We start from the raw sequence: 15,875 nt of genomic DNA, 5'->3' as shown, positions 1-15,875 counted from the left end.
GAGTGCAGTGGCACAATCATTGCTCACTGCAGCCTCAAACTCCTTGGTCCAAGCAATCCTCCCACCTCAGCCTCCCAAATAGCTAAGACTAGAGGCGCACACCACCATGCCCACCTAATTTTTGTTTTATTCTTTTTGTAGAGACAGGGTCTTGCTATGTTGCCCAGACTAGTCTCGAACTCCTGAGATCAAGCAATCCTCCCACTTTGGCCTCCCAAAGTGCTGAGATTGCAGGTGTGAGCCACTGTACCCAATCGTGTGAATGATTTTAGGAGAATCCCCTAGACTCTCTAATTCCTTCTAAAAAATTCCCAAAAAAAGGGCCAAGCACTGTGGTTCACGCCTATAATCCCAGCACTTTGGGAGGCTGAGTTGGGCAGATCACTTGTGGTCAGGAATTTGAGACCAGCCTGGCCAACATGGCAAAACCCCATCTCTACTAAAAATACAAAAATTAGCCTGGCGTGGTGGCACATACCTATAGTCCCAGCTACTCGGGAGGCTGAGGCAAGGGAACTGCTTGAACCCAGGAGGCAGAGGTTGCAGCGAGCCAAGATCGCACCGCTGTACTCCAGCCTGGGCGACAGAGCAAGACTCCATCTTAAATAAATAAATTAATTTAATTAAATATAAATATAAAAATAAATTTTAAAATTCCCAAAAAGGCTTTCATGAAAGCTATTATGGAACTGTGTTACCCAACTGCATGACCAAAAAGACCTAAAGAATCTAAGCAACTTTAATTTCTGGTTTTATAGATGAAGAAATGGAAACCCAGAGGGGTTAACTGACTTATCCAAAATCACACAGATGGTTAACGACAGAACCAGAATTAGAATCCAGATCTTCGAACCTCTTTACTTTTGTGTACTATTGGTGGTATTGGATTTTTGGTTTTGTTCTTGCTTTGATTTAATTACTTTTTGCATTAATTTGGGAGAGTTAATTTCTGATTTTAAAAATAGTATATGCTCACCGAAGAAGATTTGGAAAGTAAAAAATAAATATAAAAAATTGCTAATTCACTTTTCAAGTATCACTGCCTCTCACATACCCTCACTCAATACAAACTATTTGTCCCAAAACTCTTCTTCATGGATATATATAGCCCCATAGTCAATGTTGGTCACCAAATACCATATTTTTTGTTGTTGTTGCTTTTTTTTTTTTTGAGACAGAGTCTCACTCTCACCCAGGCTGGAGTGCAGTGGCCCGATCATGGCTCACTGCAGCCTTGACCTCCCAGGCTCAAGTGATCCTCCCACTTCAGCCTCCCAAGTAGCTGGGACTACAGGTGCACACCACCATGTCCAGCCAATTTTTGTATTTTTTGTAGAGATGGGGTTTTGCCACGTTGCCCAGGCTGGTCTTGAACTCCTAAGTTCAAGCAATCTGCCCTCTGGCCTTCCAAAGTGCTAGAATTACAGGCATGAGCTGCCGCACCCAGCCAATACCAAAATTCTTAATTTCAGGTATCAACAAGCTTCCTGATGACACCGAGATTTAGAACATTTCTATCACGGTATGTCAGAATTTAATTCAAGTACAAGTCATCTTCCTTTTCTTTGAGTGATGCCTTTCTCAGCTATATATCAATGTTTAAAGAATACATGGAACTAGAAAACTGGCACATACACAGCCACAAATCCAATGAAGTCCAGGCCAATTTATATCATCACCTACAATGCTGAAACATGATATATTTTGAGTATCTTAAAAACAAGTAACTGAAGTAAGCAACTATAAACATACTTTTTTCCTTAAATTTTATGTATATGTTAGTATATGAATACCTAAGTCTGAATGACCTCTAGCTAATAAGCAGTAAAATTCTTGCAGAGTAGAAGAACTAGGCCAAATAAAATCGTGCTAACCAATATAGCAGCCACTAGCCACGTATAATTACTGAGCACTTGAAATATGACTAGTCCTACCTAGTCAATAAATGGTGCTGGGGAAACTGGCTACCACATGCAGAACGAAACTCGACCCCTACACCTTTCACCATATACAAAAATTAACTCAAGATGGATTAAGGACTTAAATGTAAGATCTCAAAACTATAAAAATTCTAGAAGAAAACGTAGGAAATATCATTCTGGAATGCAATAAAATCAAAAGTTGACAAGTGGAACCTAATTAAACTAAAGCACTTCTGCACAGTGAAAGAAATTATCAACAGAGTAAACAGACAACCTACAGAATGGGAGAAAATATCTGCAAACTACGCATCTGACAAAGGACTAATATACAGAATCTGGAAGAAACTCAAACAAATCAACAAGAAAAAAACAACCCCATTAAAAAGTGGGCAAAGGACATGAGCAAACACTTCTCAAAAGAGGGCATACAAGCAGTCAACAAGCCTATGAAAAAATGCTCACTATCACTAATCATCAGGGAAATGCAAATCAAAATCACAACGAGATACCATCGCACACCAGTCGGAATGAGTACTATTAAAAAGTCAAAAACTAACATGTTGGCAAGGTTGCAGAGAAAAAGGAATGCTCATACACTGATGATGGGATTGTAAATTAGTTCAGCCCCTATGTTAAGCAGTTTGGAGATTTCTCAAAGAACTAAAAATAGAATTACCATTTGACCCAGCAATTCCATTACTGGGTATATACCCAAAGAAAAATAAATGGTTGTTCAACCAAAAAGACACCTGCACTCTCATGTTTATCACAGCACTATTCACAATAGGAAAGATATGGAATCAACCTTCAACAGTGGACTGGATAAAAAAAAAACGTGGAACATATACACCATGGAATACTATGCAGCATAAGAAAGAATGAAATCATGTCCTTTGCAACGTGAATGCAGCTGGAAGTCATTATCCTAACTGAATTAACACAGGAACAGAAAGCCAAATACCGCATATTTTCACTTATAAGTAGGAGCTAAACATTGGGTACACACGAACATAAAGATATGAACAATAAACACTGGGGACTTCAGAAGGGGGAAGCCAGGTGGCAAGCGTTGAAAAACTACCCACTGGATACTATGTTCACTATTTGGATAACAAGTTCAATTCGAAACCAAACCTCAGCATAGAGTGATATATTCATGTAACAAACCTGTACATGGACTCCCTGAATCTATAATTAAAAAAAAAAGCAGTATGACTAGTCCTTATTGAGATATGCTGTAAATATAAAATACACATGAGACTTCAAAGATGTAGTGTGAAAAAAAGAATCTAAAAATAGCTCATTTTTATATTGGTTACATGTTGAAATGATAATATTTTAGATATACTGAGTTAAAGAAAGTATATTATTAAAATTAATTTCAGACTGGGTGCGGTGGTTCATGCCTATAATGGCAACACTTTGGGAGGCCAAGATGGGCAGATCACCTGAGGTCAGGAGATTGCCACCAGCCTGGCCAACATGGTAAAACCCCGTCTCTACTAAAAATACAAAATTAGCCAGGCATGGTGGCATGCGCCTGTAGTCCCAGCTACTCAGGAGGCTGAGGCAGGAGAATCGCTTAAACCCAGGAGGCAGAGGTTGCAGTGAGCAGAGATCACACCATTGCACTCCAGTCTGGGTGACAAGAATGAAACTCCATCTCAAAAAAATTAATTAATTTATTTCTTCTGTTTCTTTTTACTTTTTTTAAATCTGGCTACTGGAAAATTTAAAATTACATATGTGTCCTACATTTGTGGTACCATATTTTCATTGGGGAGCACTAAAGTAAGACAATAAAGGAAACAAAGGGAACAAAGAAACACATCAAGAAACAAAGGGGAAAATTTTCCATTCCCTAGGCCCTGGAAGAGCCCAGAAACTTTCTACTCTGTGTTCAAAAAAGAAACCTCATCATTCTCTGTTCTTCAATAACCCGACCTACAGCTCACTACCTGTAAACAAAAATTACAGGTTTATCTTAAAGGCACACTGATTTTTTACACCTTTATATACAACTACTATGCTTAGCCTAAACCTAAATTGTCATGATAAAGGAAGAAAAAATAATAATGCTTTATTTTCTAATGGTAGAGCTTCCTTTTTATTCAAAAGGAGACTTACTTCATGAGACTTTCTGCACTACGCAGCTGTTCTTTCCAGTTAAGGACTCAAAAATTCCTGTTTCTCTCTTACATGATGGTTGACAATGTAAAAAATTAAACCAAATATAAAGGTGCCCTTTAGAAAGACTTCTACTAAACAAGCAGTATTCCATGTTATTATGGCTCTGAGGCCTCTTATAAAGATTTTTAAAGGGTCATAACAGGTTTAAATTAATCCCATGGAAAGAATCTGACATTTTAAAAGGATCTGATGACTCAAAACATTCTTTTGGACTCTCCCAGCCTCTTCACTGGAAATGCACTCAGGACAGTCATGCCAGTTGGGTTTCTTGTATGATGGCACAGATCAAATACAAACTCGAAATGTGGAATAAGAAAAGTTATCTTAGGCTCTCTTTGATCATCAAGTGTTTTGCTTTTGTTTGTTGGGTTTTTTTTTTTGTTTTGGTTTGGTTGGGAAGGATGGTGGCATGTGTGTGTTTTACTTTTGCATTTGAGTGGAAAGGGGTACTTAACAGCAAAACAATGATAGCCAAGTCTTCCAGTCCAGGAATTACCAGGAGCCTTATCAGAACCAGAAATTGCGTCTTTAGACAACTTTTATAGCCTCACAGAAGATACCAGGCTTCACTTTGCCAAGCTCTACTAAATTGGCCTGCCTGTCCCTACCGCTGAGCAAAACATGAAAAAGCTAGAAACAGCAACACAAAGTCAAGAGTAGCCAGCCGCTCTAGGCAAGGAATTCTGATCTACTAAAGGTGAGTGTGGCGTGCAGCCATAAGAAATGGGGTGGAATCAGTTTAAGCAAAGGAATCATCAGACAGTTGTATGATAGAGCACCCTAACTCCTTTGTGTAAAGCACTGCTGATAGGCCCAGATAACTCTTTTTTGGTTTGGTGGGTTGTTTTTATTTAACCCCAAACTCCTGGGCTCAAGTGATCCTCCTGCCTCCGCCTCCTGTGTAGCTGGGACTACAGGCACTTGCCACCAAGCCAAGCTAATCAGATAACTATTTGTTGTGAGCAGCTCTTCCGTGAACTGTAGGATATTTAGCAGCATCCCTGGCCTGTCTGCCACTAGATGCCAGTAGCAAGTCCTTACTCTTTCCCGCTTCAATCCTCACTCAAGTGTCACAACCAGGTCTCTCCAGACATTGCCAAATTACCGTGTGTGTGTGTGTGTGTGTGTGTGTGTGTGTGTGTGTGTGTGTGTGCGCACGCACGCGCGCACACGTGTGTGTGGCAGGGGGAGGGGAGCAAAAGAACCCCTACGTGAGAATCATTGGTAGAGAGCAAAAACACCAAAAACAGTTGCGACAGCAGCTAAATAAAGGCTGCTTACACTGTATCCAGCGTGACAAACTGTACTCAAGCGGTTAGTTTTGCACATGTGGCAAGACATATTTCTGACAAAATTTCTGATATTACTAAACATGAAGGATAACAATATAATGAAGTACTCTAGGAATATTAACCTGGTGAGCTTCAAATGACACAGGATTCTTAAATCACTGTGGAAGTGATGCTATCTGCCTCACTAACTAATTTAGTTTGTAAACTTTTAAAAATAAGATTAACCAGTAATGATGGTCAAGTATTCAGATGATGTTCCAACTCCTAAAGTCGGGTTACTTGTTCTTTTTAAAATTATAGTTTTAAATTTTAACTGTTTAAACTGTAGGAAGAAGGTGTTCTCAAATACTCTACTAGAAATGTAAAACGCAACGTCTAAAGCAATTTAGCAGCACCTACCAAGGCTTTTATTTTTTACCCAGAATTCCACTTTTAAGAATGCATCCTATAGAGATACTCCCCTATGTGAACACAGAGATATGTCTTAAGTAGTTCCCCACCAGCGCTGTTTACAACAGCAGTAAAATAAAAATGCTCCAGATGTTATCAATAAGAAAGCGGCCTTAAGTAAGTTACTACTTATTCATACCTTAGAAGACTGTACAGCCATTTATTTATTTATTTATGAGACAGAGTCTCACTCTGTTGCCCAGGCTGGAGTGCAGTGACACATTCTTGGCTCACTACAACCTCCACCTCCTGGGTTTAAACAATTCTCCTGCCTCAGCCTCCTGAGTAGCTGGGATTACAGGTGTGTACCACCACACCCGGCTAATTCTTTGTATTTTTAGTAGAGACGGAGTCTTACCAGGTTGGCCAGCCTGGTCTCGAACTCCTGACTTCAGGTGATCTGCCCCTATTAGCCTCCCAAAGTGCTGGGATTACAGGCGTGAGCCACCGCGCCCCGCTGTACAGCCATTTAAAAAAAAAAAAAAAAAAAAAGACAACCAAAAAAAAATGACACTTTTCAGCAGGAAATGAAACATTGGCAGAGACCAAGATGGTGGATCATGCCTGTAATCTCAGCATTTTGGGAGGCTGAGGTGGGTGGATCACTTGAGCTCATCAGTTCAAGACATGCCTGAACAACATGACAAAATCCCATCTCTACAAAAAATACAAAAACTAGCTAAGCATGGTGGTGCATGCCTGTAGTTACCTAGCCACTTGGGAGGATGGCTTGAGCCCAGGGGGTGGAGGCTGCAGTAAGCCAAGATCACGCCACTGCACACCAGGCTGAGCAACAGAGCCAGACCTTATGTCAAAAAACAAAAAGCAAAAACAAAAAGGCCGGGCATGGTGGCTCATGCCTGTAATCCCACCATTTTGGGAGGCCAAGGCAGGCGGATCACTGGATGTCAGGAGTTCGAGACCAGCCTGGCTAACATGGTGAAACCCCGTATCTACTAAAAATACAAAAATTAGCTGGCCCAGAGGCGTGCACCAGTAATCCCAGTTACTTGGGAGGCTGAGGCAGGAGAATCACTTGAACCCGGGAGGAGGAGGTTGCAGTGAGCCAAGATCGCGCCACTGCACTCCAGCCCGGGCGACAGAGCGAGACTCTGTCTCAAAGACAAAAAAAAAAAAAAAATTCATAAAAATATATATAGTGAGAGAGAAAGAGTACAGTACTAATTTTATAAAAATAAACATGTCTGGCCAGACACGGTGGTTCATGCCTGAAATCCCAGCACTTTGGGAGGCTGAGACGGGCAGACCACTTGAGTTCAGGAGTTAAAGACCAGCCTGGCCAACATGGTAAAACCCTGTCTCTACTAAAAATACAAAAAAAAAAAAATTAGCTGGGCAATGTGGTGACCTGTAATCCCAGCAACTAGGGAGGCTGAGGCAGGAGAACTGCTTGAACCCGGGAGGCAGAGGTTGCAGTGAGCTGAAATTGTGCCACTGCACTTCAGCCTCGGTGACAGTGCAAGGCTCCATTTAAAAAACTAAAGTAAAATAAACATGTCTACATATATGTATATGTAGACAAAAAAGTCTAAAAGAATATATACTAATTTGTTTTCATTTTTTTTGGCAAGTATTTTTGGGGTTTTTTTGTTTGTTTGTTTTTTCAAGAGAGGATCTTTCTCTCTCTCTAACCCAGGCTGGAGTGCAGTGGTGCAATCATGGCTCACTGCAGCCTCAACCTCCTGGGTGCAAATGATCCTCCTGCCTCAGCCTCCCAAGTAACTGAGAAAACAGGCATGTACCACCTTGCCCGGCTAGTTTCTTTGATTTTTGTAGAGACAAGGTTTCCCTATGTTGCCCGGGCTGGTCCCAACTCCCGGGCTCAAGCGATCCTCCCACTTCAGCCTTTCATAAGTGCTGGGATTAGAGGCGTGAGCCACCATGCCCAGCCAAGCATATGGTTTTTAAGCCATTTACAGTATTTTTCAAGACCAAGACTTAAAAACAATTTGCACTGTTCATTTTACAAATTAAGTGTTGAGGATTTTCTTTGTTAAACATCACTACTTCTATAAATCATGTTTTGTGGATTATTCTGCATCATACACTGGGATGTACTGGTGTTCACCGTTTATCCAGCAACATTATACCAGCACTGCTTGAGCCCTCAAGAGTGAGCCACTTGGCCAGGCACAGTGGCTCATGCCTGTAATCCCAGCACTTTGGGAGGCCAAGGCAGGCGGATCACCTGAGGTCAGCAGTTAGAGACCAGCCTGGCCAACATGGTAAAACCCTGTCTCTACAGGCTGAGGCACAAGAATCGCTTGAACCTGGGAGGCGGAGATTGCAATGAGCCAAGATCACGCCACTACACTCCAGGCTGGGCAACAGAGTGAGACACTGTCTCAAAAAAAAAAAAAAAAGAGTGAGCCACTTAAGGCTTAATTAAATTTGCCAAACCAACCTCAAAGAGTTAAGAAACCTCATCCAGCTCGCCTCTTGAACCATAACCCATCAATAACTAAGAACACATACAGAGGGAAATAGTTCAATTTAGAACATTGTTTTAGTAAGTGTTTAAGTGCTTAATAAACATATAATTTATAGTTTAATTTAGCAGACTCTCATCATATGCAGTCAAATTTAAATGATTCTAATTTTCCTTTTCAATTTATTGATCTGAGTAATCAAAACTAATGGATGTGATTTTTCTTCTCCGACTTAAATCTTAAAAGAATGAGCAAAGAAGCCAAATGCCTGAAAGACTGACAGAACAATTAATAAAAATTAAAATCTCAATTCTAGATTTGGAATAGCAAACTATTTTATCTGGGTACACAGTTTAAAAAAAAAAAAAGGTAGTTTTCCAAGAATTTTTCTGGTTCTAAAATACACAGGCAGAGACACACTTCAAATCAAAATGTCAGGCACTCACCATAATAGCTATGGCCTTTAAACCACCCCAGTACCCCTCCCCCTGCCCACGGCTCTAGCCAGTTTAACTGCTTTTAAATGGAACATTCTAAATTGCTAAAAATAAACTATCTCTATTTCCTCCTGCTTAAGTTTTCCCATTTTCCCAGGACATTTTAACCTTTATGCAGGCAGTTATGATCACAAACATACAATACCTATATGATACCATTTCTAACCATTTTATATAGAGATGCATAAATGTGTGATGGTATTTCCTTTCCCTTCAGAAAACAATATGGCAAAATAACTTGGAAGATCTCTAGCCAATTAGAACCCTGGATCTGAAGACTGACTCCATGAGATTTCATAAAACTTGGCTCCCAATCAAAAGGCCACAATTATTCTTTCTTGACTACAAGCATAATCTCTGGATTATCCACATCTCTTCCATCTCCAAAGATAACTAAAAAAATACAGGGTAACTAAATGAGTATAAAAACACATGAACCTGGCCAGGTGCAGTGGCTCCCCCCTGTAATCCTAGCACTTTGGGAGGCAGAGGTGGATCACTTGAGGTCAGGAGTTCGAGACCTGACTGGTCAACATGGTGAAACCCCATCTCTACAAAAAACACAAAAATTAGCCGGGCATGGTGGCACATGCCTGTAATCCCAGCTACTCAGGAGGCTGAGGCAGGAGAATCACTTGAAACTGGGAGGCAGAGATTGCGGTGAGCCAAGACTGTACCAGTGTGCTCCAGCCTGGGCGACAAAGGGAGACTCCATCTCAAAAAACAAAAACAAAAACAAACAAACAAAAAAAAACACATGAACCTGTTCAAGGTTTATGCAGAAAGTGGAAAGGTAAATCAATGATGGATGCAAGATGTCATACATCCTCCTCCTTTAATGGCCAGAAGCATACTCATGTTAGTGGCATCACCTGGCATCACACTTCTCTACTGTTCAATATTTCTATTATAATATCAATAAATCTCATTTTCTTATTCACTTAGAATAATACATTTGGTATGTGGTGAACTTCTGGCAATAACTGAATTTAGTTCCTACAGCTTATGTCTTATTTTGAGCATGATGTCAATTCAGTCAACAAAACTAATCATCTTATCAGAAATGAACTTAATATCTCTTCTTTATAATTTAGAGAGCTTTTTCAGGTAGTATCAACCAAGTCTTGAGGGATTTTTAAAATGTCTGTTTTTTTCTTGAGACTCAGTGTCCTAAAGACAAACAGTGTGGTTTTTATTCAGTGAAAAAGCAAAGATTGCTTAAATTCTCTAAGTTCTGCTTACAAAAGAAACTACATAATATATGCATACTTTTAAACAAATGTATACTATCAGGTTGACCTCTCTGTCCATTTCACTAACCTCTTGACATCATTTCTTTTCTTTTTTTTTTCTTTTTAAGTCTACATCATGCTTTGCTTGACATGGTTTTAGAAAAGGATGCTTTTCAAATTTTGTGTATATGAACCTTTGGAAGGTTTTTAAGTGTCTTGGATCTTCATTAATATCACTAAAGAAAATACAATAACAAAACATTTTTATGAATTCAGGAAGTACTTTTAAGTAATTTTTTTTTTTTCTAGACAGGGTCTCACTCTGTCACCCAGGCTGGAGTGAGATGGCACAAACATGGCTTACTGCAGCCGCGACTTCCCCAAGCTCAAGTAATCCTCCCACCTTGGCTTAACAAAGTGCTAGGATCACAGGCATGAACCACTGATCCAGCCTTAAATAATTCTTCATTAGTCACAAATCCCTATATACATCTGAAAACACCAGTACAAATCAGTCTGCAGATAAGAGTTCATTTGGATAATCAAATCCCTTATAACAACTTCATATACCTCTCCAGCATTCGTGGCCCAAAATTAGAAACCACTGGCAGAGACTACGAAATATAAAACTGCCTAGTTACAAGCAGAATGGCTCTTTAAAGTAAATATTAGGAATCATAAGTGAAAATTTCTTGTGTGTCAGGTACCAATGTTTTCCCCCTATAATACTGTATTTCCAAATTTAAAATCAAAATTAGTCATGAAAATCATTTATATATGCACATTTACTTCATCACAGGCAATTTTTAAGAAATGCAGCTACTCATAAAAAGGCCCCAGGACACACTGGAACACAGAATGTGCCAGCTTCCGTTTCCACCACCAAAGAGAGAAGGTTGGTTTTGGTTTGAGCTCCACTACCCAACCAGAGTACCTGTAACTAAAACCTTAATACAATTTTGAACATATCACAGGTCAGAGCTGCCTAAAAGAGAGACAAGTATATATGATACCAGAAATGTAAAAATACAAATCATAAAATAGCCACCTCACTGTGAAACTAGAAGGGCTATGGCAGTAATAAGGATGAGAAAAAGAGCAGCAAAAACACAAATTTAGAGATTTCTCTAAATTAATCAATATTTGGTAGTATCTTATTATTATAAGAAATAGGGCTGGGTGCAGGGGCTTACACCTGTAATCCCAGCACTTTGGGAGGCCGAGGTCGGTGGATCACCTGAAGTCAGGAGTTCGAGACCAGCCTGGCCAACACGGCAAAACCTGTCTCTACTAAAAATGCAAAAATTAGCCAGGCATGGTGGTGCGTGCCTGTAATCACAGCTACTCGGGAGGCTGAGGCAGGAGAATCACTTGTACCTAGGAGGCGGAGGTTGTAGTGAGCTGAGATCGCACCACTGCACTCCAGCCTGTAAGACAGACCGGGATTCTATCTCAGAAAAAAAAAAGAAAGAAACCAAGGAATTTTTGCTCTGGATAAGCCCCAAGAAACCATCTGTTCTAGTCCAGTTGTCTCATTTTACAGATGAGGAAACTGGCCCAAAGGACTTAAGTGGCTTGCTCCGGGTCATTCAGCTGACTGGTAGCAAGTCCTGATCCCAGATCTTCTGGTTCCTAGCCCAATATCTCCAGTTTTTTGTCTGGCATTTCACAATCCCTCTGCCACATCCTAATCTGGATTTGACTCATTATGTTGAAAATTATTTTGACAATGTATAACTATTGTAAACAGGTATTTCTCAAGCTTCATTTAACTATCCTGCAGATCACTCAAATTAAACCTCGGCAGTTTTCCCATCTATAGAGGGGGTGGTGATGGGTTTGTTTTGGGCACTGAATTTTTCTTACAGGAACCTATTGTCTCCCCTTTGATCTTGAAAGTCTATGAGAAATAAATGTATTTTTAAAAAATTAGTTTCAAAAGCAACTTTTCTTGAAAGAAATTCACTTTAATGAAAGTAAAACTTGGTTTTCAGAAACCAACGCCCTAGATTTATTTTGACTTTAACTAAACCAGATGGGTACATCACCTCTCATTCAAATAAATACACCAAGGTGCCAAATGAAGATGCATACTTACAATGCCAAATGCTGCAGTTCTTTTTACCAGCTAAGTCTTTGTGACAGGAAATAGTTTACATTGACTAAATTCTAAACTCAGGATTTCGGACAAAATACTAAAACTGATATGAATAATTGTTACATACTTGTATGGTTAACTGGCAATGACACAGAAACAATAAATACCAATATGGAAGACTATAAAGGAACCAATTAGAAATATGACATCCCTGGGTGGGTACAGCAGGCTTTGGGAGGCCACGGCAGGAGGATCTCTTGAGGCCAAGAGTATGAGACAATACAGCAACATAGGCAATATAGCAAGATTGCTGTCTCTACAAGAAAATTTTTAAAAATTAGCCAGGCGTGGTGGTGCATCAGTGGTCCTAACTACTCAGGAGGCTGAGGCGGGAGAATCTCTTGAGCCTGGGATTTTAAGGTGGCAGCAAGCTATGATTGCACCACTACACAATCAGCCTGGGTGACAGAGTGAGACCGCATCTCTAAAAAAAAAAAGAAAAAGAAAAACTATGACATCCTAGTGTAACAGCAGCTAAAATGTATAGAGTACAAATTGGAGCCAAGTGCTTTCCACATGTTAACTCATTTAATTCTTACAACTCTACATCTACATACTATTATTATCTCCCACTTTACAAATCAGGAAACCAAGGTAGAGACAAATTAAATGACAAGTCCACAGTCAGACACTTGTAAGAGGGACAGCCAGGATCTGCATAGAAAATGTTAATAAGGGCCGGGCGCGGTGGCTCATGCCTGTAATCCCAGCACTTTGGGAGGTCGAGGCGGGCAGATCACGAAGTCAGGAGATCGAGACCATCCTGGCTAACACGGTGAAACTCCATCTCTACTAAAAGAAATACAAAAAAAATTAGCCGGGCGTGGTGGCGGGCGCCTGTAGTCCCAGCTACTTGGGAGGCTGAGGCAGGAGAATGGCGTGAACCCGGGAGGCGGAGCTTGCAGTGAGCCGAGATAGTGCCACCGCACTCCAGCCTGGGCGACAGAGCAAGACTCCGTCTCAAAAAAAAAAAAAAAAAAAGAAAATGTTAATAAGATATAATGATGGTGGAAATTTTACATGAAATGTCCAGAATAGGCAAATCCAGAGATACATAAAGTAGATTAGTGATTAAAGTAGATTAGTGATTGCCTGCAGCTGGGGAGCGAAGGTAGCGCGAGGAATGAGGAGTGACTGCTAATGGGTACAGAATTTCATTCTGAGGTGATAAAAATGTTCTAAAAATAGATTGTGATGGTTATACAACTCTGTGAACATACTAAAAACTAATGAATTGCACATTTTAGATGAGTGAACTGTATAGTACGTGAATTATGTCTCAATAAAGCTGTTAAAAAATATGGTGGTGACATATAGTCAAAACGGAACCATACTCAGCAATAAAAAATGGAAAAGATAGTTAGTTGCCAGTACTAGGGGAAGCAGTCTGAGTTCTCTATTTTTGCTACTTTAAGTCTAAAATTATTTCCAAATAAAAATTGGGGTTTTTTGTTAATTTTTATTTTTTTGAGACACGGTTTTATTCTGTCGGCCTGGCTGGAGTACAATGGCGAGATCTCAGCTCACTGCAGCCTCCACCTCCAAGGTTCAAGCAATTCTTCTGCCTCGGCCTCCCGAGTAGCTGGGATTATAGGCACACACCACCACACCCAGCTAATTTTTGTATTTTTAGTTGAGACGTAATTTCACCATGTTGGCCAAGCTGGTCTCAAATTTCTGGCCTCAAGTGATCCACCTGCCCCGGTCTCCCAAAGTGGTGGGATTACAGACGTGAGCCACCGCACACAACTGGAAGTTGTTTTTTTAAATGGAACCATCGACATAGCATGAAGCAGAGGGCACCAGACTTAGAGGCAGGAGGTGCTGCCCTGCCTCCTGACACCCATAACTTCCCTTCTCGAAGTCCTGAGGGTGACAAGACTCATCCTGCTCAACACCTCACTTGCCATGAGCACCCCACAGAAGGTGGCATAATGAAAACACTCCCACTTGCCAGGATGCGGTGGCTTACGCCTGTAATCCCAGCACTTTAGGAGGCCGAGGCAGGCAAATCGTGAGGTCAGGAGTTCGAGACCAGCCTGGTGAAACCCCATCTCTATTAAAAATACAAAAATTAGCCAGGCATGGTGGTGTGCGCCTGTAATCCCAGCTACTCGGGAGACTGAGGCAGAAGAATTGCTTGAACCCGGCAGGCAGAGGTTGCAGTGAGCTGAGATCACGCCACTGCACTCAAGTCTGGGTGACAGAGCAAGACTCCGTCTCAAAAAACTAAAAAACACTTCCACCACAATACTCAAATGCCATCTATAGGAAGGATAAATATTACCATGTTGAAATTTTATAAAATTTTATAAAAGCAAAATTATCAGTAGAAAACTATCAGAAAGAGGTGTCTGAAAGCTCATGAAATATAGTAATAGTCAATAGCTAGGCTGGGTGCAATGGCTAACACTTGTAATCCCAGCACTTTGTGAGGCCAAGGCAGGAAAATCACTTGTGCCCAGGAGTCTGAGATCAACCTGGGCAATATGGTGAAACCCTGTCTCTACCAAAAATACAAAAATTAGCCAGGCGTGGTGGCACGTGCCTGCAGTCCCAGCGACTCAGGATGCTGAGGTGGGTGGATTGCTTGAGCCTGAGAGGCAGTGGTTGCAGTGAGCCGAGCTTACACCACGGCACTCCAGCCAGGGAGATTGAGCGAGTCTCTGTATCCAAATATATATATATAGTAAACAGCTAATTCTTAGTGAGCACTCTCTATGTGCCACACTGCTCTCCACCCTACTCATCTATTGGGTCACTTAATTCTCACAATAACACTATAAAATAAGTACTATTGTTACTAGCCCCACTTTACAGCAGCAGCAACTGAGGCTCTTGTCAAAGGGTACATGCTGAGCAGGGGTCTAAACTTAAGCAATACGGCCCCAGAGTCCATGATCTTAACGCACTTTGGATACTGCTCCTAAAGCAAAAATTATGAGCTTTTTTTTAGAGCTGCCATTCCCCATTCATTCAACTCATTCACCTAGGCCCTGCACAAGGTAAATAAGAGACAATCTTTGGCCCTCAGGGAGCTTACATTGTAGTAGGAAACCAGGCAAGTAAACCTCAAAAGCCACTGTGAGAAGAGTGCTGTAAGAGTGCTGGGGACAGGGCACCTCCCTGAAGCCAGCAAAGTCACAGGAGGCTACCTTCCTTCAGAGGACCGTGTCAGATTAATAAGAGTTCACCAAGAAGAAAAGAAGGACAAAGAGAGCCAGGATAATCAAAAAGAGATTACCCATAAAGTAAAGAGGCAGCAGAGAGAAATACAGGAGACAGAAAAATGAACTTAATAAATAGGAAAAGGGATACCTTCTCCACTTAAATAGGAGGAAAAATGAAGTTCAAGACAATTCATGCCTGCTGGCCATCACGAAGGGGGTAGTTCATGGTGGGGCATGTGGAGAAGTAAGGAATGAAACAGGATGGGACCTTAAGACTTTATCCATCAAATTAATCTTTCATGTTTGGGTTTATTCTCATCTTACAGATAAGCTTAACTGTGACTCAAAGGGGTTAAGGTCTTGCTAAAGGTCACATACAGGTAGAAAGCTGCAAATCTCCAAGGCCTGTTCTCTTCTACTATACCATACTCCTTCTATGAACTGGTGTCACTGTGTAATGGCACTAGTCAGCAGTTACGTGGATTCTAGTCTGCCTGGAAAATGGGACGGATGA

Source organism: Hylobates moloch, unplaced genomic scaffold, assembly GCF_009828535.3.
Source record: "Hylobates moloch isolate HMO894 unplaced genomic scaffold, HMol_V3 SCAFFOLD_16, whole genome shotgun sequence".
Classification (NCBI taxonomy): Eukaryota; Metazoa; Chordata; class Mammalia; order Primates; family Hylobatidae; genus Hylobates; species Hylobates moloch.
This window is presented reverse-complemented; position numbering follows the sequence as displayed.